This window comes from Stegodyphus dumicola, chromosome 9 (assembly GCF_044657685.1).
Source record: "Stegodyphus dumicola isolate Sdum_Otavi_A_Nest chromosome 9, ASM4465768v1".
NCBI lineage: Eukaryota > Metazoa > Arthropoda > Arachnida > Araneae > Eresidae > Stegodyphus > Stegodyphus dumicola.
In genome coordinates, this window is record NC_140776.1 from 166,788,500 (window position 1) to 166,813,546 (window position 25,047).

At 35.6% G+C, this 25,047-nt stretch overlaps 1 long non-coding RNA gene across 1 annotated transcript in view; it reads right to left on the reverse strand.

The window, feature by feature from the left end:
* The window catches only part of LOC146995539 (uncharacterized), a 62,089-nt gene that overhangs the window by 34,539 nt on the left and 2,503 nt on the right, over positions 1–25,047 (reverse strand). Inside the window, exon 2 of the long non-coding RNA XR_015043235.1 lies at positions 1,750–1,882. This is a non-coding gene — a long non-coding RNA (uncharacterized LOC146995539). The remainder of the gene's footprint in view (positions 1–1,749; positions 1,883–25,047) is intronic.

Consider the following 25,047-nt stretch of genomic DNA (forward strand, 5'->3'; position numbering starts at 1 on the left):
AATAAATTTAGTTAAAGCGGAATGGCAACACCTTCTAGTCTCCGCGAAGAACGAAGTAAACAAACTTCGAGTTTTTGTCACGCGATGCTACGTGCATGTAAAATGTAAATAAATCTTATGAATAAGAATCTATAACATCGTAAGGAATAAAATATTGGTTCCATAGGAGTCAGAGAAGTGTTATTTTTCTATATTTGCACACCAGACACTTCAAAATCACGAGATTATAGATATTTTCCAGCAATACATGCATGGATGGATGGATAGCAATGAACGAAAATATCATGCATTTGTTTAAAAACAGTAAGGAAGTACTTGCTGAATTTCCTGCATAACGAAGTCTCAAATTTATTACTTTTATATTAATCTCTACAAGACTGACATAATTTACGTGTACCTTACAGTCACCTTAACATGGTACTGAACGTAGTGCAGACTGTTAAAAAATTTTACCTACATTTCGTTTTATGGTTTTCCTTTTAAACTTGATATTTTTTTTAAACAACAAATCTGTAATTGATGTGCACACCTTTTTAATGACGGTCCGATAAACATCAAATATCTTCACACAAACTCTTGTAAAAGAAAATATAATTATGAAAATAAAATATTCTAACAACTATTGTAATGCCAAATCATATAAATGATTAAATCAGTATCATCAAATCTTTGAATAAGATTTGTATCGCAGTTTGTAGATTTGGAGAAGCAATTAATTTAATGTCAATCATAATAGTGTGAAACTGGCTTCAAAATCACTAACTTCTAAAATAGCTGCAAATTATTGCCATAAAAATTATCGTCGTAATAATGCTAATTAACGGAAAGAAAATGTATTCGCTGGTTTGCTTAAATACATCTAGGTTCAAACAACTAGCTTTTAGGATACGTATTTTTTTTCGTACTGTAAAATGCTAAGTCTTAACAATGTTTCAAGGAACACCAGTAGCCGAGCCGTTAAATCGCTGAACACTGGTAGCTCCCTCCTGGGCTCTAATCCAGGCGAACGGTCTGGCTGCATAGGCTTTTTGGTAACGTGTATCAAGCCAGTTTTGTTTTTCAGAAAGTGCTCCACGAAGCCGTGCCTTTTTCTTAGACAGACAGCCCTATTGTGCTTCCCACTGTATTAAAATAAACTAAACAAACTTGACGGAATTTCGTTTGAGAAAATAATGGCTTACATAGTGTGGACGGATGCAAATGTTTAATGCGTATAAGATTAGGTAGTTCACTCAACAATTAAGTTTAATTTCTTTGATTCAAAATTTAGGGAAAGGATGATTCAAGTTGTTCTATATTAAGTATAGAATACTATAACATAAAACATTTACTATAGGTACTACTAAACACCATCAATGTGTAATTGAAAATTCATAACATTTAGTATGTATAAGCCAATATTGAAATGGTACATAGATGTTCAATTTCAGTAACTATATTTCAAGAATAATTCATGTGAGCATATGTTATAGCAAGACAAGTATACAAATATAAATGGAGTTGCGTTGTGTCATAAATAATATGCAAAACCCATTCGGTTAATACTATATGGTCTAGTGTAAAAAATTAATTAAAATTAATTACAATACAAGGTAAGTAAAATCAAACTACGTTTATGCATGATGATAAAGAGATTAGGTTACAATACTGATAGCGTCATGATAATCACAATATTTATTACAATTATTAAGAGGTGGCTGGTTAACATACTTTGTAGAAGTACCGCTAGAAAGGAAAAAATTCACATACCTTCAAAAACAATTATAAGTTGGGCTCCAAACCGTACGGGAATAAAATGAACTATTCACCCTAGACCTTGAAATACAAGAAGAGGGTTCTAGATGGAGGGTTATCGACTTCCTTTCAAAGGCTTTCAGCTTATCTGTTGAAATGAAAAGAAAGGGATAAGCAAAGAAATAAAATCAACAAAAGATAATATCAAAGACGAGGTCTGGCTCCAATTTTCCATCCAAGGCAACAATTCCATCAGGAAGGTTGCGAACGTCTAACTTGCCAGAGGCCATTTTTGCGTGGATCAAGGCTCAGGGCCTCTTATTCAGCAAATCCTCAACTTTACGTGTCCGTCCGATTTCTCTGAAGCTCTCTCGAGTCCGCCATGCAGAAGATGGAAGTAGGTAGCATATTTTTCTAATTCAGATAGTCAGAACGCCGCTGCTACTCTCCTAGTTGTTCAGATGAAGTATACGTTTTTTTCCCTCTCTGCAACTCTCTCCTCCAATCACGCAGCAACTTTTGGACCTGGCGAGATTATAAAAAATTTGGCTAAGTATGATGATCGGAAGAACGCCAAGTACGGCAACCTCCAATGGCGTAATATAGAAATCTTCACGGAAAGGGGTTTCCCGACTTCCAGAAGACGCGAACCATCGCGGTTCAACAATGCACTCCGCTGGGTCAACCTCCTCTCTGTTGATGGAAGAGGGAACGCACTAGCCTCGCCCGGGGTGCCATAGTGGTCGCCCGGGCTCGCCATAGTGGAGTGGGTGCTCGCCCACTCCACTATGGCGAGCACATGTGCTGAAACGCTTGGCAAAAGAATTTCGGAGTGCAGAAATCTCCAGATAAGGAATTCTAAGAAACGAATTCCCAACCGACAACTTTGGATGTGAAAAATTACAGAACCAGTAAATAGCTTTTCAACATAATAAACGAATTTAGTACAGTAAAAATTAAACTATTATTTAACAATTAAGTTCATTAAAGTGTCAACACCATATAAGTTGTTTCTTCAGCAGAAATTAAGTATACACACTTATTATCCAGATTGAGTTTCAATTACAATTGATTTACCTTACCATCAGTCAGAAAATATGTATTCGATAAAATTTAATAGAAAGAGGGGTAAAAATTAAGTTACCTCTAATAAAAATAAAAGTATAACATACAAAAAGTACAGTTATAAGACTTTGAAATAATTAAAGTTAAGCACTATTAAGAGATAGTGTTTTATACTTACTTATTTCCTAACATAAAAATAAAGTATAGAACAAGCAAAATAAACATTTATGAATACAAAAACGTAAGTGATGCCATTCATAAAAGGGTAATGTTATTTTCAATAGCTCGCTGGCTTTGCCGCGACATCCTCCCCACCCTGGTTAATCTCCAGGGGCATGACCAGCTGCACAGGTCGGGTAATGGTATGTCCATTGCTGCGCAGAATACAACTACAGACTTGTCGCGGTTAAGGATTAGCGCCTCAATACGGGCCTTTTTCCAGGTGTTGCGAGGTCTAACATCTTCTTGTGGTAGGACAATGTTCCCCTTTACTGATTTTATTTGTTTCAGATGGATTCCGCACTTGATGAAATGTACGCAAGTCCATTAGATATTCCTTTTGCCATCTTTTCCAAAAGGAGTCCATCAAATGTTGACGATTCTTCAACATACAATTTAAATTTGTTTCAGAATTTGTGTGGCTGGAAGTTGTTAATTTCCTTCCTATGAGGAAGTGCGAGGGTTTTAAAGCTTCCTCAGAGTCATATTTTATTCCGTATTCATGGACAATCGGTCTACTGTTAAGAGCGGCTTCAATATCACATAATACAGTGATCAAACCAGCCTCATACAAAAGAGCCTTACCTAATGTTTTCCAAAGGCATCGCTTAATTGAGCCTACCATTCTTTCCCACCATCCTTCCCACCAAGCCGCTCGTGGGGCGATTAATTTCCATTTGATGTTGTGGTGGGCATAAAACTGTTGTACCTTGGCAGAGGATATAGTATGCCATAATAATTTGAGGTCTTTGTCCGCAGCGCAAAAAGTCGTCACATTATCAGTGTACACTGTATGAGGAAGTAAACGACTAGAGACAAAACGTTGTAATGCAAGTAGAAAGACGTCAGTACACAGAGCGGAAACTAATTCTAAGTAGATAGCTCGAGTTGTAGCACATGTAAAGATGACAATGTAAACTTTTGTAATGGAGTTTATTATTTTTTACGTAGATTGGTCCAGCAAAATCAATTCCGGTAGTTTCAAAAGGTCACCGACATCCCACTTGATTCCAAGAATCCATGTATCATCCCACTTGATTCCAAGAATCCATATATCTTGGAATAAGATTTTCCCAAGGATAGTAAACGGTGAAAAAATGTCCTAAGGGATCATAAAAACTAGCAATGCAGCGGTGTAACTATCTCTTTGTAAGTGGTTTGTCTGTAGAAACACAGACGGAAGTCTTGAATGCGTGCTTCAAAGTATCAGAATTTGTATTCCAGCCAATACCTAAGACAGTTGTTTCCCTTTTTGTGAGATTCTTCATGTGTTTGTAGTACATCTCTGAGTTTCAAAGAGTTTGTAGCCCATTTTTCCATAGGCAATTTCATTAGAGCCATTAAATTCTTGATCCCGTGATATAGCATAATAATGCGTGATTCAGTTTCCATACTAGCAAGAAAGTCATCCATATAGGGATGTTTATCTATCATTGGTGTGATACAAACCTATGGCGTTTGTATCACATAACTCTTTTTATTTATTAAATGTGATGCGTTGTATAATGATGAGATTATGAAAGCCACAGATTTTCCAAATAGGATTTAATATATCTCATTAAATCACTTTTTACTGCATTTCGCGCATTTTTTTCACGCGTAATCCTTGTACAAACATCTTTACTTTGGTAAAACGGTAAAAACTTTAAGCACAAAATTTATGAACTTAATTTTGCGTAAAAATAAAGTAAAATTAAATAAGATTGATAGTACGTGATGCTATGAAAGAAAAAAGGTAAAATTAAAAAAGATCTGATAAAAAAAGTTTTAAATTTAATTAACATTTTCAGGCAGTGATTTTCCAAACTATAATAACATTACAAAACGATCATATTTATTTGATTATACGATCATTAAATTATTAACATTAAAGTGAATTAGTTATTTTAATAATTCATAAATTTCGGAGCATAAAATTTTCTGAGCCTAATGACGGGAAAAAAGATAAAATAAAATCTAGAAGCAATCAGATTTTATATTACGCCCAAAAGGAACCTTTTTTTTAAAGTTTTCTGTGTTACCTATATTTATTGAATATCATGTTCTTCGCCCGTAAACCACATACATTTGAAAACAGCATATCTTTAGAATTTCCGCACTGGAGATAAAACTGTTATTTTCCGTACAGTGCTCGCTCTGAACTCGTTGAGTTTGTTAATCAAAAATTCGTTAAAGTTTTACAAAATATGAAATAGATTAAAACAAATTCGAAATTCGGCCGTCCAGATGCCCATGTTCGGGTGGAGGATTACATAATTCAAAATTTGATGGCTCTAGAAACCGTCGTTTTTGTCACAGTGCAAGAAACATACATGTATTCATGCAGATTCTACATTATTTAATTTCTTTACATATAATATAGGGCGATAATATTTGGTAACAACAATTTGCAAGGACACTTATAATAAAACAGTGCAAAATGCCGCTTCGAAACTAGCAGCAATTCTAGGCTACCGCCGCTTTGAGTTAATAAATTAAATTAACAGTAAATAAAAAAATCTTAAGCAGAACTAAAACTAAATTTTAAAAATAATGACTATAAAATACAAGCAAAATTAATTATTACGGTTAAATACAATTTTAATATTGGAATTAAATGTATAAAAATTAAGATGTCAAACGTGCTTATCACTATGATGTATTATGAAATGTAATTGAAATAAAATTCCTTTATAGAAATCGTGCTATAATACTTATCTATAATTTTAAAAAAGCAGAAAAATTTAGAATTTAAAAAAAATCCTTCAAAAACTCGTTTTTAAATATTTTAGTATTTTTTACGTATTTACACCAATAAAAAGCATAAAAATTGCAAGAGAAAATTGTTTGTTTGAATATTTCTGTTAGTTCAGATTTAAAATATTATTTTCTAAAAGAAGTAGTTACAAATTTCCGTACAGCAAAAGAAAAGCTAAAAAAATATCTAGCCCTGAAAGCATGCAATAGCTTTATAATTATTTGGAATGCTAATTATGCTTGATAAATATGCTAAATTTTTAAAAATCAATCTCAATTTCAAAATTAAAATTATGTAGAAATTCTCATTTGTGAAATGAGGCTCTACAACCAACTTTTTCTTCACAGTTATACACGCTGCAATAGGCAACCAATGTTAAATTTCTGCGAGTCGTCCCTACTCTTCCGGATGTTATCATGGTGACAGCCGGCAACGCCTCAGACGAGAGAGAAAACCCGTTTGGGTTAGTCTATTTCTTATAAGGTCCATGGTATTCTCCGTGCTACGCGTAATTTCTATTTTCTCTTAAAAAACAATAATGAATTGTTTAGTATTGTAAATTAACATCAAATTCTTTACTTTAAATTTACATTTCTGACATTTAAGCTTAGGCTTAACTGAAAATAAGTATAATAAATTGTTTATATTTAAAACTACTATGATACAGTAAGCAAATTCTACCAATTATTAAAACGATAAAGAACGTCGCAGTCTCTCATATTTGTATTTCATACAGCTTCAGCATTTTATACAAATAAAAAAAAGATTTTTTTTTAAATTTAAATTAATACTCTGGAACATATCAATTTTATCATAGTTACAAATTAACGTTTTGCTACATAACGACATAATCCCTTACATACCAGTAACTAGACAATTTCCATTATTTTCTAAAAATTTTAAATTTCACATTAATGAAAAACAGGTTTTTAAATTCCTAAATCATATCATATTTTCTGTATGCAGGTATACTAGAATTCTACACATTAATAAATAAAAAAATATAATTTCTCACAATGAAAGAAAATATTATTAGAAAAGAAATACTTCAAATTTGGAACACTAAGCAATGCTTCACATACACATGCACATATTATCAAAGAACTCATATTATCAAGTGCAATTACGACAGCAAACACTACGTATTATAATAATGAGGTAAAAGTTACTTATAGTGCGAAAGTTTACCGTTTTGCTACTGTTGAGTAAATCGTCGGGCTATCGATATATATCGCAAGACGGAAAGCATTATAAACATATCAAAACATAAAAATTAAAAATACAATTTAAATGAAAAATGATGTCTTAAATATAATTCACAATTAAAACAACAGTACAAATTTAAAATACACAAACGATACGTTAAACATTGCACATAAAATACGTTACATTACAGCTCGGCTTCACAGATTATCTCATTTTCCCTTGTACACAACGATCCGTATTCACCCGAAAAACATCAAAGAATTGCACAAACTCGGTGTCTATGTACAGATCTATCTATTTTCACCTTAAAAATATCAGAGAATAGCACAACCTCGGCATTGCGCACTACATTCGCTCTGCCCATATACACATCGATCTATTTTCACTTAAAAAATATCCTAGAATTGCACAAACTCGGCACCGTGCACAACCTCGGCATTGCGCACTACATTGGCTCTGCCCAACTAGCGGCGGAGCGGTGAAGACGCTGAACACTGGTAGTTCGATCTCAGGTTTGAGTCCCGCGAACATGGGCGTTCTCACCTTGCGTAACGTGTATACGAGCCATTTCCCTTTGGAAAGTCCTCCACGAAGATATCCCTCCCCTGAGGGAGATAGACCTCCAGTTCTTTGCTATAAGCTAATAAACCAACCAAAAATCACTGTGTGCATACCAAACGAGTTTTTCCAAGAACAAATAAAGGCAAAATAATTAGACCGCTTGGCTTAATAATGAGACCAAATTAATAACCGCTTGTAGAGTCATTAGGCTTGCAGGGCGCTAATATTGGGTGGTTACAATTTGAAAAGTAAAAGGACAATTATAGTGAATCAAAGTAAAATTCCAAAACAAAATTAGGATTTCTTCTGGCCAAATTACCCTTTTGGAATAATAGAACATTTTGTTAGCGATTATAGACGCTTTTTACAAGAAATTTAGTGCACTGTATTTTAAAAATTAGCGATTTTTTTATTTAATTTCATTTACCTTCATTTAGAAAACACTGACTGCACTTTTTTAACCCTATTCTCTTAAACCATTAGATTGCAAAATCTAAAAAGAAAAAGGTCATCTGCGATTTCCATGGCAACTTAAATCGTTTTTATTTCTTTTTTATGGCGCTACCACAATACATAGGTACAACTAAAATATGTCACAAAACGGCATATTTTCCCCAAAAATGTGTTTGTCTTGTTTTTATATTTATATACGATTTTCGTATATCTCGCTCAGGAGCAGTTTTAAATATTAATGCAAATTTTCTATCAAATCATAAAATAAATACGTACCCGGTATATCATTTGAAATGTTCAATCTTGTTTTAAATAGCATTTTCATATAACAAATAAAATTGCTCGTTTACCTTGGAGTTGGAATCACGTCCGGCTACAAATCGGAGTCTCGTGTTCATATTCCGACGAAAACACATTTGATAGTCCAGTTTACAACTGAACTATCAAACTGTCCAGTTTACTGAAACAACTTATTGATTCAAAAACTACAAATGTAATTTCCGTTATAATTTGTATATCTGAAATGACTAGATTCGATGGCTATTTTTCTACGGAACTGCTAATTTATATATTTCCAAGTACAAACAGAAACAAATTAATCCAAGGAGTAAATACATATTTTCATAACTATAAAAAACATTTCTAATTCTTACAGAAGTGCCTTTATCCTTAAAAGTTCTGATGAAATTGCTTGGGATGGGGGTCGTCCAAATAGCTATGTGTGCATAGTTTGGGAAGGGAGGACACTACAGCCATAAGGCAAAAAATTCCAAGTGGAGGTTACGATTTGGGTGTGGACTGACATTCATCAGAAGGAGCTTGAAAAGAGACGGGGGGATGCAGCAACGGGTAGTGTGGCATTAAATACCAAGAAAAAAAAAATTTTTTTAACATTCTGAAATGTAACTGTTCATAGAAGTCTAACATAACATACTTCAAATTTAATCGAAAACTTTAAAAGAAATGAGTAAAATATTTTCCTTTTAAATTTAATAACAGAACTCAATTGTTTAAAGAAAGTGTGTTGCTCCTGCTACTACCCTGGAAGTTTACAGCCATGGGGGGGGGAGGAAACAAGGAATGATGCCGAGGGGTGGGGCATTTCCACGAAAACTTTGAACTCCTCTCAGCTGGGATGAGGAGGACAAGGGAAGGTTTGGTCATAAACATTTCAAATTTCCACGTGTTGCATCGTTTGTGAGGGGTGGAAGGCTGTAGCGGCAAAGAAAGGTTTCCGAGTGGAGGATATGGGTCTGAAACATTGCACTTTCTCCCATTTCGCACAAATTTTCAAATCTTTCCTAGTTTATTCGCAAGAAAATAATGCGCAGGTGCAAAAATTTATAAATGTATGCACGATTTTTGCTTATTTGAACTTCCCCTTGATTAAGGAGTCCACACGAATTATACTATCAAGTTATATATCTTTTTTATAACATAAATATTAGTAGTAAAAAATTCAGCATGTATTAGACTGTAAGGATCTTAAGTTTTACTAACGTTTATTTTATTTTAAATCTTTACTATCACTTCTTATTTTCTACTTCCGGCCAGAATTATAAGCGTGAAGGAGTTTATGCAAAGTTGTCTGGCGAACGCCAAGTATTTAAGTGTGGCCTTTTTGCCAAGCAGAAGAGAGGAAGCCGTGAGTTCGAAGCAGGCCGCTTACCTTAGAAGTTACGCAGTTGCTACTTTGCCTTCCAGGCCAGAGGTTTTAATCCTCTTGATAAATTAAACGTATTGTAGTGTTCACAGTCTCTGTGCTACATACGCTTTCTGTTATTATAAGGCCAATCTTATTCTAAAGTTAAATTAGAGTTTAGTTTTATTTTGATATCTTTTAAGTTAGACCCCGAGTGGAGGGTCATTGTATTCCGAAGTACGGAAGTCATTGTATATAAAGAAAAAAATAAAGGGTTTTGTATACCCTTCGTCTGTATCCTGTCTACTTACTACAATTAGTGAACATAGCTTTAGTAAGCTCTCTGTTCTAGTCAGGTCATTGTATGTTTCCGAAGAAGGTTAGAAGAAACATTGAACCTGATAGTGGCGCCCGACGAAGAATAACCATGGCCGAGTTTCAAGAAGAACCTGTGCTGCCTGCAGAAACAGCTCAGAATCCAGAAATGCCAGCTGCCGCCCTGGAAGGATTTGGGTATATTGTCCAGACCATGCGCGCTTCGATGAAACCAGAAGCAACGTTTAATGGAAACTCACAGGTAACCAGTTTTTTGGAAAAATTGGATGACCACTTCATGCTCTACCCCGTGCACGAGTTTCAAAAAGTTACCTTAGCTACCAGCGCTTTGAGGGGCCAAGCGCTTAACTGGTTCAAATGTATCGGCAGAAGTCTCTTGGGTCAAGCAGGAAGTCCCACCTATACCTACGAAAATTTCAAGACTGCCCTACTAAAAGCCTTCCCTGTTGTAAGGGATCGTGCGAAATTAGAAACAGAACTTTTCAGTATATATCAACAAAGAATCGAAAACCTCTCGAGCTTTATTTTAAGAAAAATTCACGTTTTCAAGCTCTTGTATGGAAACCGTCCGGATCCTGAAATAATTCAAGTGATTTTGCCGAGGTTACTACCCCAAGTGCAAGACTTTATTGAATTGAGAAATCCGACTACACTGGAAAAATTATTTGAGCTAGCAATCCAGTTTGAAAGTAGAAGAACGGCGGACGTCGAAAGAAGACGCCAATATCAACAGCGAAACCAATTTGGTACGCCAAGACTACAGCAAACTCAAGCACATGGCTACGGAGAAAAAGCGAATCAGTGGGCAAGGAAACCCGAGCATTCAAAAACAGCCGGCGAACGTCGACAGTTCAATAGCAACCCAGGAAAAAAGTCTCAAGGCCAGTGGAGAAAGAAGGAAAGCACCGAAAGAAAAAATAATTTAAACTAAAACGGATTTCTGCTGACGAGAGGGTGCGGAAATCCGAAGGCCACGAAAACCCCTCTTCCTACAAGTTAAATACAGTAATGGTGAAAAATTTAACTCTTCCGAAGATTGAAGTCTTGGTAAATAATATCCCGGCCACCGCACTCCTGGATACCGGCGCGCAGTGTTCCTGTGTGGCAGAAGTCTTTTTTAGAAAGTATTTTCGCAAATACCGCATATATAATGCGGATAATACAACAGTATTAGCGGCGCAAGGAGAACAATGTAAGTGCGTAGGTAAAGTACCTTTGTACATCCGTATCAAGGACGAACAAGTAAAGGTGATGTTTTTTATAGTAAAGAATTTGCAAGCACACTTAATACTAGGAATAGACTTTCTTTCAGACGCACAAGCTACACTGGATTTTAATGAAGCGTCTCTTAAGCTGACGATGAAACCAGTGCGTGTAGAAAAGGTTGAACCGCCAAGGGTAAATCTCGACCACCTGCCTAATGACGAGCAAGATAGAATCCGACAAGTGGTAAGTGAATTTGCTTCCTTATTTAGTGATATTCCAGGATTTACCCAGGTTACTAACCATAGTATTGACACCGGAGATGCATTGCCGGTTCGTCAAAAACCATACCGGTATGATAAGAATAAGGAAAAAATTATAGAATGGCATATTACCGATATGCTACGTAAAAAGATCGTAACGCCTATCTCAAGTAGTTATGCTAGTCCGGTGGTTTTATGTAAGAAAAATAATGATTATCCTTTGGAGCATCCAAAAAGGTGGAGATTCGCTATTGATTACCGTAAATTAAATTCCATAACGAAATATCCGGTATATCCGTTACCGATTATAGAAGAAATTTTAAGGAACATAAAATCAACCAAATTTATGACAACTTTAGACTTAACGAATGGTTATTTTCAAATAGGGATCAGGCCTGAGGACGTGCCTAAGACTGCTTTTATAACCAAGTCTGGCACTTATGCATTTTTGCGAATGCCGTTTGGCCTTTCAGGCGCCCCAGCAACATTTCAGCGATGCATGGACATTGTGTTAAGACCTGTTCTCGGAAAGTCCACATTTATCTATTTAGACGATATCATTATTACTAGTGATAATCTAGACCAACATGTACAGGATTTAAGACAGGTGTTTTCTTTATTAAATGAGGCCGGTCTAAAAGTTAATGTCGAAAAATGCAAATTTGCAGCCCCTGAATTAAAATATTTAGGTTACAAAATATCGCAAAAAGGGATCGAGACAGATGAATCAAAAATAATCGCTGTACAAAAGTATCCGACTCCAAACACGGCAAAGAAGCTCTCTTCTTTTCTAGGACTTTGTTCATATTATAGGTCCTTTATAAAAGATTTTGCGGCTATCGCTGAGCCATTGTTAAAATTAAAAAGGAAAAAGGCAAGATTCTCGTGGACGGCCGAAGCCAATAGTGCTTTCGAAAAATTAAAACAAGCATTAACGCAAGCCCCTGTGTTGAAATTTCCTGAAAAGGATGAAAATTTAGAAATTTCAGCGGATGCTTCGGATTATGCGGTAGGAGCGGTACTTTCGCAAAATCAGCAGCCAGTAGCATTTTTTAGCCGAACTTTAAATCAAACACAAAGAAACTATTCCGCGACCGAGAGAGAGGCACTTGCAGTTCTGTTAGCAGTGCAAAAGTTCCGAGTCTATTTTGGAAAGGCGCCGATAACAGTATATTCTGATCATGCGGCGGTAACTAGATTGTACTCTGGAAAAAATTTATCCCCAAGGTTAATAAGATGGGCACTCAAGCTGCAAGAATATAATCTGGTAATCAAGCATACCCCCGGAAAGGAAAATACCGTAGCAGATGCCCTGTCACGAATTAAATTAGACGAACAGGGTAATACCGTAAAAGTTGCAATGCTGACAGCGTGTACAATAAATTCCCGAGAAACTGTAATAACCGAACTGGGTAAGGATCCTGAGTTTGGAAGTATTTATGAGTATTTGAAGGATCCTGAAAATTTTAGCCACCAAGATATTGTGGCGATAAGAAATAGGGCGGCCCATTACGAACTAATAGATGGTCTATTATTTTATACAAAAACTACGAATTCCAACAACGAATTTCGACCTGTTATCCCAGCTAGTCTTAGATTAAATATCCTGCAAGAGCTCCATGACAGCCCTTTAGCTTCTCATGCTGGTATTCGAAAAACTACTCAACGCGTACGCGAGGCAGTCTACTTTCCTGAACTGCAAAAGTTAACAAGGGCGTATGTCCAGTCCTGCCCAACATGTCAAGCCGTTAATTATATTAATTTCCGCCCGGCCGGGTTTCTAAATAGTATTAAATCCGAATTTCCAAATGAAATAATCGGTATCGATTTATTGGGCCCTTTCCCAAAAAGTCAGTTAAACAAAAGTCGCTATCTCCTTGTTATAGTTGATCATTTTAGTAAATGGACCGAAATTGTTCCCTTAAAACGAGCCTCCGCGAAATTAGTTACCGATTCTATTTTAAATAAATATATTTTAAAATACGGGGCGCCCCTAAAAGTTATATCGGATAATGGTCCTCAATTTGTAAGTAATATATTTGAAGACATGTGCCAAAAACTGGGCATACGTCATTTAAAAATGGTCCCGTATCGGCCGCAATCAAATATAGCGGAACGGGTCAACAGAAATATAGTGAAAATTATCCGTAGTTATGTTAAAAATTTTCATAAAAGCTGGGATAACTATGTCAATGAATTTGCTTTCGCCCTTAGGACCGCAAAACATGATACAACGGGAAAAACTCCTGCTGAGTTATTTCTAGGCAGAAAGATTATAACACCGTTAGATAAACTATTTTATGTGCAACAAAGAGCCCCAGAATTTAAAATGGGTGATATAGAAAAACTAATAAAAGAAGCAAAAAAAGAATACAGAAGTAGCACAAAGAAAACAAAAATTGTATTATGACTTGAAACGACGGGGAGTAACTTATAAAGTAGGGGATGAAGTACTAAAAATTAAGCATTCACTTTCTTCAGCACCAGAAGATAAAACTGCCAAATTTTTCCCACGCTTTGAAGGACCATATGTTATAGAAAAAATAACTCACGCTGTTGTAGTATTAAAGGCAAGAAATGGTGAAACCTGTTCCGCAAACATTGACCAGATAAAACCATTCTATGACCGTAATAAAATGCAAATCTTTTCAGATCTTTTGCAGGATCCGGTACGGCAGACACCGCAGGTACAAGTTCCAGAGGTGGGAAAACGACAAGTACAAGGGCAAGCCAATGAGAGACAGAAGCAAGTGAAAAGAAAATTGCCCCGCGGAAAAATTGAAGGTACAAAGAAAAAGAAGCCGTTCCACCGTCCAAAAAACAGAGTTCACGAACACCCCCAGAATGAAGAAGGGAGAAGGACGACGTATGTGGAAAAGACCGGGAGAAAGGACGGCAACTATAACCCGGCTGTGAAACGGAAGATTGACTCATCCGACAGAACTCTCCGCAGCAAAAGTCGCCGAACTGCGGAAGGGCCATCAGCGGCGGAGGAAAAAGTACAAGAAAAATTTGAACGGCCAACAACGAGGTCCAAGCAGGATCACGACAGAAGTTTCCCGGTTCCACCAAGACCAGCTGCCTTCAAACGGCCAAGACCACAAGCAGAGGACAGAAGGAAGATGTTCAAGGGTGGCCGTAGTGGTGAAAAACGGAAGCTTCCAGAGGAAAGCACTGAAGGGCGAGCCCGTACAAGAAGGAGGATCAACCAAGCTACGGTCTGCAGCACCTTTAAAGACTGGGCCCAGAAAAGGATGTCTGAATATTACAAAGATAAGTAAAATTTTGTGTTACTTTACAAACTTAAGTTAATCTTTCATTCTTACTGCAAGTGGCAGATTTGAAGAAGTTTTACCTCATGCGAGGTCTACCTTTATCGCCAAAAGGGCGAGAAATGAGTTGTGACCGATTTTCTTATTATGTTTTTCAATTACTCGCGCGTAAAACTAAAGTTGATGTATAATAGCGTTGTATAAAGACTTAAATATTGTAAAAAGTTATTGTATAAATTTTATTTAAAACATTCTAACAAGAAAGAAGTTTTAGTCTGAAAGACTTTTTGAAATGTAGTATTATTTCAATGTAGAAAGAATTGGCACTTGCTTTGAAAAGAATAGAAGTTAACAATGTACTACTAATGTATGTTTTCAAATGTGTAAAATTAACGGCATCTTGATATGTTCTTGTATACATGTGAACTGTTATTTTGAATGTTTAGAAATAACGTGATATGGTAAAAGTGAAAGTAATGTTAAAAAAATTTGTTATTCGTGTGACTGTAAAGATTAAATCATGGTGAATATGTGTTAAAGGTTGAATGATGTAGTTAGGCTCTCTGACGCTACACTTTAGAGTTAGCCACTTTCAGAATAGTACCTCAGGGTCTAGAGTTGAAATTAGGGTGTGTTAAGAGGTCTCGTATGTTGAATTTTAACACGTTAGTGTTTTGATTGTAGGAGGAAGTGTTGAACACATAGACAGAAACACATTCGTGTTTGGTGTTTTTACAACACATGTCAGAGAGCACGGGGAGAGATAATTAAAATAGTCATGAATGAAATAAGAATGTTAAGAAAAGTATATTCTATATGTTATTTGCAATGTCATTCTGTAACATTTCATTAAACTAGTTTTCCTTCCAGATCTCTGGAAGGAACCAGAATTGAATAAAGCTCCTGTTTTGATGCAGTACAGATGAAAAAGAAAAAAGATTGTTGTATATTCCGGGAGCTGCTATTGTAACAAATTTCTTTCTTTTAAAATTTTCTAGTTTCTAGCTAAGTTATGTTTGTAAAAGTTTGGCCTCGCGTTAGTTTCTAGAGCTAAAAGTTTTCAACAAGGTCGTTTTAGACCTCAGTTTCAAACTAATTAACTCTGGCGGGAAGTATGTAAGGATCTTAAGTTTTACTAACGTTTATTTTATTTTAAATCTTTACTATCACTTCTTATTTTCTACTTCCGGCCAGAATTATAAGCGTGAAGGAGTTTATGCAAAGTTGTCTGGCGAACGCCAAGTATTTAAGTGTGGCCTTTTTGCCAAGCAGAAGAGAGGAAGCCGTGAGTTCGAAGCAGGCCGCTTACCTTAGAAGTTACGCAGTTGCTACTTTGCCTTCCAGGCCAGAGGTTTTAATCCTCTTGATAAATTAAACGTATTGTAGTGTTCACAGTCTCTGTGCTACATACGCTTTCTGTTATTATAAGGCCAATCTTATTCTAAAGTTAAATTAGAGTTTAGTTTTATTTTGATATCTTTTAAGTTAGACCCCGAGTGGAGGGTCATTGTATTCCGAAGTACGGAAGTCATTGTATATAAAGAAAAAAATAAAGGGTTTTGTATACCCTTCGTCTGTATCCTGTCTACTTACTACAATTAGTGAACATAGCTTTAGTAAGCTCTCTGTTCTAGTCAGGTCATTGTATGTTTCCGAAGAAGGTTAGAAGAAACATTGAACCTGATAAGACTATCAGATGAAAAATAGGCTATCGACCTTAATTTCTCAATATCAAAACCATTCGAATTACTTCCCAATACACTTAATATATGAGATGTTTCTGATAAGTAACTTAATAATAATCATAGCTTTAAACAGTAAATAGTGCGTTAAAAGATGACATATCATTAATCTGAAATACTTTATGCATTTATTTCACTTGTCGCATGTCACACTTGACTTCGGTACGTCACCCACAGTGTCAATATTTTCAGCGTTGGTCTAATTTCTTGTCACCAAATTGTCGCCCTGTATTATATTTAAAGAAATAAAGAACATCTGCAAGGTTTGTAGAAAAAAAAGAGATAGAGGGCGCTGCGCCGCCCGTATGTTTAGCTAATTAAGAGTTTCGGCAGAGAGGGTTGAGAGGTTGATGAGAGTGGTTGACAGTGACATAAACTAGATACTCTGTAATCTGTATATAATATTTGTACATAGTCTTCTCTTCATTAAATAGATTTAGTTAAAGGAAAGTGTCTTTGTTTGGCCAATAGAACACAAGAACCTCCGATAAAGAAGATGTAAGTAAGTTATTACATACATCAAGTTTTTGGTGCATCGGCCGGGAAGGTGAGTCATTTCATTTTATCTGCATGCAATTTATCTTTGATAATGAGTTTTGAAGAAACCGTCGAGAGAAATAGAAAAATTAGAGGTTCGGTTCGTACCAGTGTAACAAAATTAATAAGGAAATTAGATGAGGAATTGCAAAGCGAGAATCCGAACCTAGAAGTGTTGCAGGAATCGCTTTCAGTGTTAATCGAGAGAGAAGCTAGCTTGTTAAAATATGATGAAGTTATTAATGCTCAAAGCACTGTTCAGGAATTAGAGACGGAAGTAGAACATTGTTTAGAATACAGCGAATCCATCATTAGATGTAAATCTAAAGTCAATAGATATATTCAAAATGCGGGTAAAACCGGAACAACTTCACAAGTTTCGGAAATCAAAACTAATTATAATACTAAATTGCCTCGCATTACCTTAGAAACTTTCAGCGGCGATTTATGTAAATTTACTGAATTTTGGGCTCAGTATAAAGCTGCCATTCACGAAAACAATACGCTTCAAGATGTTGAGAAGTTTAACTATTTAAGATCTTTACTCACCGGTTCAGCTGCAAAAGCTATAAGCGATTGCCATTAATAGGAGAAAACTATATAAAGGCCATCGAAATCTTAACTGACAGATTTGGGATAAAAGAAATATTAGTTAGCGCGCATTTGAACGTTCTCCTAGCTTTAGAGCCAGTACGCCGATCAAGTGACGTATCCAGTTTAAAAAAACTATATGATGAAATAACAGTTCAAACAAGAAGTTTAGAGACATTAGATATTAATTTTAATTCTTACGGCAATCTATTACTTCCTATTTTATATAAGTGTATACCGCAAGATTTAGTGTTACAGTTTAGTAGGGAGCAAAAGGTCGACACAGAGTCAACAGTGTCAGATTTATTGTTGTTTCTAAAGAGAGAAGTAGAAGCGCGCAAAAATCACTAACTCTGGGTCTTAAACAACAAACACTTTCGATAACCAGTGAAAGAAATACCGACAACTATCGTAAGAGTGTTGCTCCAATTAAAAAGAAAATGGTATCAGCGGCGACGCTTAATACATCAGTCGAAAATTATATGTGCGACTTTTGTCTTAAATCTCACCTTTCTAAAAACTGCGACTTAAGTTTTTCAGAGAAACACAAAACACTATACGATCAATTTAAGTGCAAGCGCTGTTTAAAAAAGGGTCACAAAAAACCATTTTGTAAGGCAAAATGGGTTAAATGTAATATTTTCAAATCTTTGTCGCATTTAGAGAGCCTGTGTGATGCAGAAGGGCAAGAAAATAAATCCATTAAAAATACTGCGAGCGCAGCAAAAGAGACAAACGTTAGTTCACTATTCCTCGAAACACTGAGCAAGCAAATTCCTAATGACGTGATTTATTATCAAACATTGAGAGGTCAACTGGTAGGAAATAATTCCACATTTAACGTTAGGTTGTTATGCGATTCTGCTTCCAAAAGATCTTATGTTTGTCAGTCTATTTCCAGAAAAGCAAGTTTACCAACTATTGGTAAAGAAAGATTAAGAATTCATACATTTGCATCTTCGAATCCTCCAGTGCGAGAATTTAAAAGAAAAAGACTTTCTCTAAAAAATAAGACCGGGTTCACTCTAATCATCGAAGCACTCGAAGTAAAAACCATATGTTCCAATGCATTACCCAGGCCATCTGCAGAAATTATAAACAATCTTCGCCAACAAGGATTTCACTTATCTGACAGCTGCGATAGTGAAGTGGCAGAGGTACAGATTTTAATTGGGAATGATTACTTGAACTGCATCTTAACGGGGAAAACACATCGGTTAACAGACTATTTAGTACTGCATGAAAGCATATTCGGTTGGACGTTGAGTGGTAGAGTGGGGGGAGAGAGTAAGAAGCTAAGTTCAGGGTCAGACTCCACCGGCTTGTTTATACACATTGATTCGGAAGAGGAATTAAAAATATCGGATCAGATTCGTCAGCTTTGGGAGATTGAAAGTCTAGGAATCTCTGAGTGCGCGTCGGAAAGGGGTTCTGGCGATGAGCGAATAATTAAACAATTTGAAGAGGATTTGAAATATGTAGACGGGTGGTATGAGGCTCGCTTGTTGTGGAATAGGAGTCCAGAGCATTTGGAAAATAATTTTGGTTTAGCGAAGAGGCAGTTCGAAAGGGTGCAGCGAGAGTTAAAAGGTAATAGCTTTGTGAGGGAACAGTTTATGGAAATAATTAAATTTCAGACACAAAACAACATTATTCAAAAGTGTGAGGATACGAGAGAGGGATACTTTATGCCATTCCGAGCAGTGGTCCGTAAAGATAAAAAAAGCATTCAAGTTCGAATGGTATTTAATTGCAGCAGTTGCGAAAGAGGAAAGCTATCGTTAAACGATTGCTTAGAAAAGGGCCCAAACCTAAATCCGAATATTTTGGATATCATTCTTTCCTTTCGAAAATTTAAAATTGGATTCTGCGGTGACATAGAAAAGGCGTTTTTGATGATTGGGATAGCAAGGGAAGATAGGCAATATTTAAAATTTCTCTGGTATCCTGATAATGACAGTGAGGACTTTAAAATTATGCAAATGAACAGAGTATTATTTGGATGTAATTGTTCACCGTTTTTATTGAGTGCGACGATCAAACATCATTTAAAGAAATATGCGGAAACAAACAAAAACTGTGTCGAGATGCTAAATAGCTCACTGTATGCAGACGATTTGTGTTATGGAGGGGAAAGTGTAGAATCAGCTTTCAGTCTTTCATCAGAGGCGGTATCTATTTTGAGAGACGCGAGTTTTAATTTGAGAAAGCTAAACACTAATTCTAAAGAGCTGTATGACTTGTGGGTTCAGGAAGGGTTGTGTGAAGAAAGTAGGTCTGAGACAGATAGTAAGTTGAAAGTGTTAGGCTTGGTGTGGAACTTAGAAGAGGATGGTTTGAAAGTAGACGTTACATCATTGTTGAGTAGTTTGGAATCGTTGAGAAATAGTAAAAGATCGGTGTTAAGCACAGCAGTTAAGGTGTTTGACCCAGTCGGATTTATTTCTCCATTTGTGGTGCGAGTTAGGAGACTGATGCAGGAAATATGGGAGAGAGGTTTGGAGTGGGATGCAGAGTTGCCAAAGGAGTTACGGTGCAAATGGATAAAGTGGTGCGCTGAAATTGAGGAATTAAACGCGTTGAAAATAGAGAGGTACTACTTTACAGAAGTTCTAAGTAAAGGTCAGTCGGTTGAAATTCATATTTTCAGTGATGCGTCAGTAGTGGCATATGGAGCGGTGGCATATTTTAGATATAAGAATGAGAGAGGAGAGGTATGTGCGTCGTTTATAATGTCGAAGAGTAGGATAGCTCCGTTAAAAAAGTTGTCCCTCCCTAGGTTGGAATTGATGGGGGCTGTAGTTGCAGCTAGGTTAGGAAAATATTTATTGAAAATGTTTCAGGATTTGGTAGGTAGGTTAGTTCTGTGGACGGACTCCGAAATTTGCTTGTGGTGGATAAAGGGGTCAGCGCGTGAGTGGAAGCAGTTCGTGTCGAATAGAGTTGCAGAAATACAAGACTGTACCTCGCCTGATAAGTGGAAATATTGTCCAGGGTCGGAAAACCCAGCAGATAAATTAACTCGTGGTGAAACAGCAAATGCATTGGTGAAAGATAATAACTGGTGGCATGGTCCATCATGGTTGAAAGATTCTGAAGATCAATGGCCTGAGCAGAAGTTTAAAGTAGAAACTGATTCTCAAAATTTGGAACGTTTAAGCACTTATGTTCAGGTGACTATTCCAGAAGAAGAAAATGCGTTAGACATTACCAAATTCAGCACTCTCGAAAAATTGTTGAGAGTTACAATAAATGGGTAAAGCGGTTTGTCGCCAAGCTAAGAAAACGTGCCTGTGAAGAAGGTCCTCTTACTGTATTGGAGATCCAAGAAGCTGAGGAGTACTGGATAAAACAAGTACAGAGAGCGAATTACTTTTCGGATATTCAACGACTAGAGAGGAATAATCTAATAACACCAGATTCTAAGCTTTACAGTTTAGCACCATATCTGGACAGTAGAGGTATTTTGCGTGTCAGAGGTCGTTTGGAACAAGCAGAATTAATAGATGACGAAAAACATCCCATTATTCTGCCCAAAACGAAGTTCACCGAACTAGTGATATTTAGTGAACACATAAAAGTATTCCATTCAGGAGTCATGGCAACATTGTCCAAAGTCAGGAATAAATTTTGGATACCTAAAGGAAGACAAGTAGTAAAGAAAGTTATTAACGCTTGCCTGGTGTGTAAAAAGTTTGCAGTGAAGCCCGCCAAACAGTTAACGGGTCAGTTACCCAGAGATCGTGTAGTCCAAAGTAATCCTTTCACAGTTGTAGGCATCGACTTAACGGGAGCAGTTACTATTAGAGAAAAAGCGGGTAACCACAAAAAGGTGTATATAGCCTTATTTACATGTGCCGTCACTCGTGCTGTACACATTGAAGTGGTTTCAGATATGTCTGCAAAAAGTTTCATTTTTTCATTACGACGTTTTTTAGCAAGAAGAGGGAGCTGCAAAGTGATTTATTCAGATAATGCCAAGAATTTCCGCAGCACATGTAAAATAATTAAAGGGTTTAAAAGAATCAAATCAGAGCCAAGTGTGAGAGATATCTTGACATCCAAAGAGGTAACATAGGAATTTATACCTGATCGTTCCCCATGGTGGGAAGGGTTCTGGGAGCGTTTGATGAGAAGCATCAAGGAACCTCTGAAGAAAATCTTAGGGAGAGCATTACTGACTTTCGAAGAGCTCTCTACAATATTAACTGAACTCGAGTGTGTGCTAAATAATAGACCTCTAACATATGAGAGCAACGAGCTGGGTGAACCTCGCCCGCTCACACCTTCACAATTTTTATTGCCAGGACGTGGTACATTTAACTTTCCCGAGCATTTCTTGGAAATTTTTAACAAGGTATCCGACAAAGAGACTTTAACCAGGAGGAAGCTTTACCAATCTAAGCTCTTAAAATTAACATGGATCAAGTGGAAAGAGCAATATTTACTCCATCTTAGAAATGCGCATAACTTTGCTAATCCTAAAACTGAGCAGAACCTTAAGACTGGAGACGTTGTGTTGGTAGAAGGACCAAAACAATCCAAACTACTTTGGGACATGGGTGTAATTGAAAACGTGATTATAGGAAGAGATGGACATGTTCGAGCGTGCCTCGTTCGCACGCCCAAAGGACAATTCAGAAGATCGATCCAGATGTTATATCCTTTCGAGATTTAATTTAGATAGAACTTTTGATATCATTGAGTTTTATTATATTATTAATTATTATGTTCATTTGTGGCTTTGATATATACCAGTATAGATTATTCTTTTATATTATTCATTTATATATATCATACCATTTAGTATTAATCCATTATTAATTAATGTTGATATTGTTATGCAAGTAAGTTTGTGTACTCTTGTTAAAAGGTTCCAGACTTTAAATTACGTCCAAAGGGACGTTTTTCTAATATTTTGTGTGTTACCTTTATTTATTGAATATCGTGTTCTTCGTACTTAAACCATTAAATTCAGTTCAAGAGCAATATCGCAAAATATTTTTTTATTGAGCGTATCTTTAGAATTTCCGATACGCAGTCCCGCGCGCTGGAGATAAAAAGTTTTTTTTTTTTTTTTTTTTTTTTTTTTTTTTTTTTTTGTACAACGTTGCCAATTATCGCTTTGAAATCGTTGAGTTTTTTAATCAAATATTCATCGAAGTGTTACAAAATATGAAATCTATAATAAAGCAATTTTCAAATTAAAATTAGGGCTTCCACGTGCCCATATTCTATGGAAGATTACGTAAGTCAAATTTTGATAGCTCTAGATTCCGTTGTTTTATCACAATGCGAGAAACATCCATACATTTATGCAGATTCTTCATTATTTAATTTCTTCAGATATAATGCAGGGCGATAGTATTGGGTGGCAACGATTTGAAAAGTGATACAGCCTTTTAAAGGCTTCAGTGCAAAACGAAAACAATAGTCCTTCAGGTACAAAGCCCCTTTGGACTAAAAATTTGACTAAATATCCAATTCTACATGAATTTCTCGGAAAGGACTTGCTTGTAAAAATTAATGTTTAACTGTTTTTATTATTTATTTGCAAAATACAAAATTGATTTAAAATTTTTCCCAATTAAATTTTCGATAGACACTCACGGCCCACTATAGATATTTCATTGCGTACGTCCAAAGCGAGGAGTGGTAACACGTAGAGTGTTACCACTCCTCGCTTTGGAATCGTTAAATTTGTTAATCAACAATTCGTTAAATCTTTACAAAATATGAAATAGACAATGAAACATAAATATTAATAGATTCCAGATTCGGGATTTCAGGTGTTCATATTCGGGTGGAGTACTACATTATTCAGAATTTGATGGCTTTGATACCGTTGTTACTTTTGAATGCGAGAAACACACCGTGAGAGCAATTTAAAAAGTGTAAAACGTTTTAAGTGATTTTTTTTTTTATTTTACATGTTGAGTTTCGAGAGACTGCCACTCCCGATAGAGGTATTTTTTTTCGTATAGTGTTTGCACTGTTCGCTTTCGAATCATGGAATTTGGTAATTCAAAATTCACACAAAATATGACAATAGGCAATAAAGCGAATTTCATCGCAGTGTTTACGTCGGTTACATAATTTACATAATTTTGGGATAACTTCAATGTAATACAATTGTTCCGTACCTAATTTATAAGGGTTATCGTGGCAGCGCGGTCAAGGAAATGAAAACCGTTTAAGTTGCCATGGAAATTGCAGACGACATTTTATTTTTAGATTTTGGATACTAACAGTTTTGAGAGTATAGAGTTAAAAAGTGCCGCGAGTGTTTTTAAACTGAAAGTAAATAAAGTGCTTTTAAAACGCAGTCCACTGAAATATTTTAACAAGCGGCAGCAATTTCTGTGAGATTTTAGTAATACACGAGTTTTTCAGCTGATTATTACTACGAAATTTTTTCTTAGATGAGAACTTATACATTTATCCTTAAAAAAATGTAGTCGTGCAGAAAATAATATAATATTTCGTCTACACGTTCCAACGAGTTGTTTAAGGTGTAAAAATCAGAATTAAAATGTATTGTAGTAGCGTGAAAATTATGAAACTTCTTATTTTAATGATTACACAGAATTAGGTAACTACACGGAGAAACGTAAGAAGCTCTCACTGAAACAATTTATTAAAAGATGTTTGTTGTAATATTTTCCGTAGATGTTTCAAGCATTCACATATTTTAGGAAATCTCCAGACTCATATTATATCTGAAAGCAATTATTCGGCAGAATTACAAGTGACATAAAAGAGTTTTTTTGCAGAAAATCCTAAAACGCTGTGTGGTTGGACAAGAAATTCCACAGTAATATTTAGTTGAAAAACTCACGCATTACTAAAATCTCACAGAAATTGCTGCTGATGATTTTAGACATTTGTTAAAAAATTTCGGTGCTTTAAAAGAACGTTATTTACTTTCATTTTGAAAACACTCACGACACTTTTTAACTCTATTCCACAAACCGTTAGAAACCAAAATCTAAAAATAAAAAGTCGTCTGCGATTTCCAAGGTAACTTAAATAGTTTTATTTTTCTTCATCACGCTGCCACAGTAGCGCTTATAATTAGGTACGGAACAATTGCTTTGCATTGAAGTTTTCCAAAAATTGTGCTAATTATGTAACTAATGTAAAAATTGTGCTGAAAATATATTGTCGGTCTACTAACAATATTTGTATGAATTTAGAACCGATTAACAAGCCGAATTTTGCAATGAATTTTGAATGAAAAAAATTTTAAATTTAGATTAGAACTATTTACCTAAAATGTTGAATTTGAAATTTAAGATCTAAGAACATTCATAAATATTTATCAAAACAAAACAAACAAAAAATTAAACTGCGATGCAAATTAATATTAGTACTGTAGTATCTTCTCTTAAATCCGATATTTGATAGGTTTATTTAATATATATAGTAGATATATATAACAATTTCTTGTAGGTTCATTAATTTATCTGGTTTACATACGTCAAAA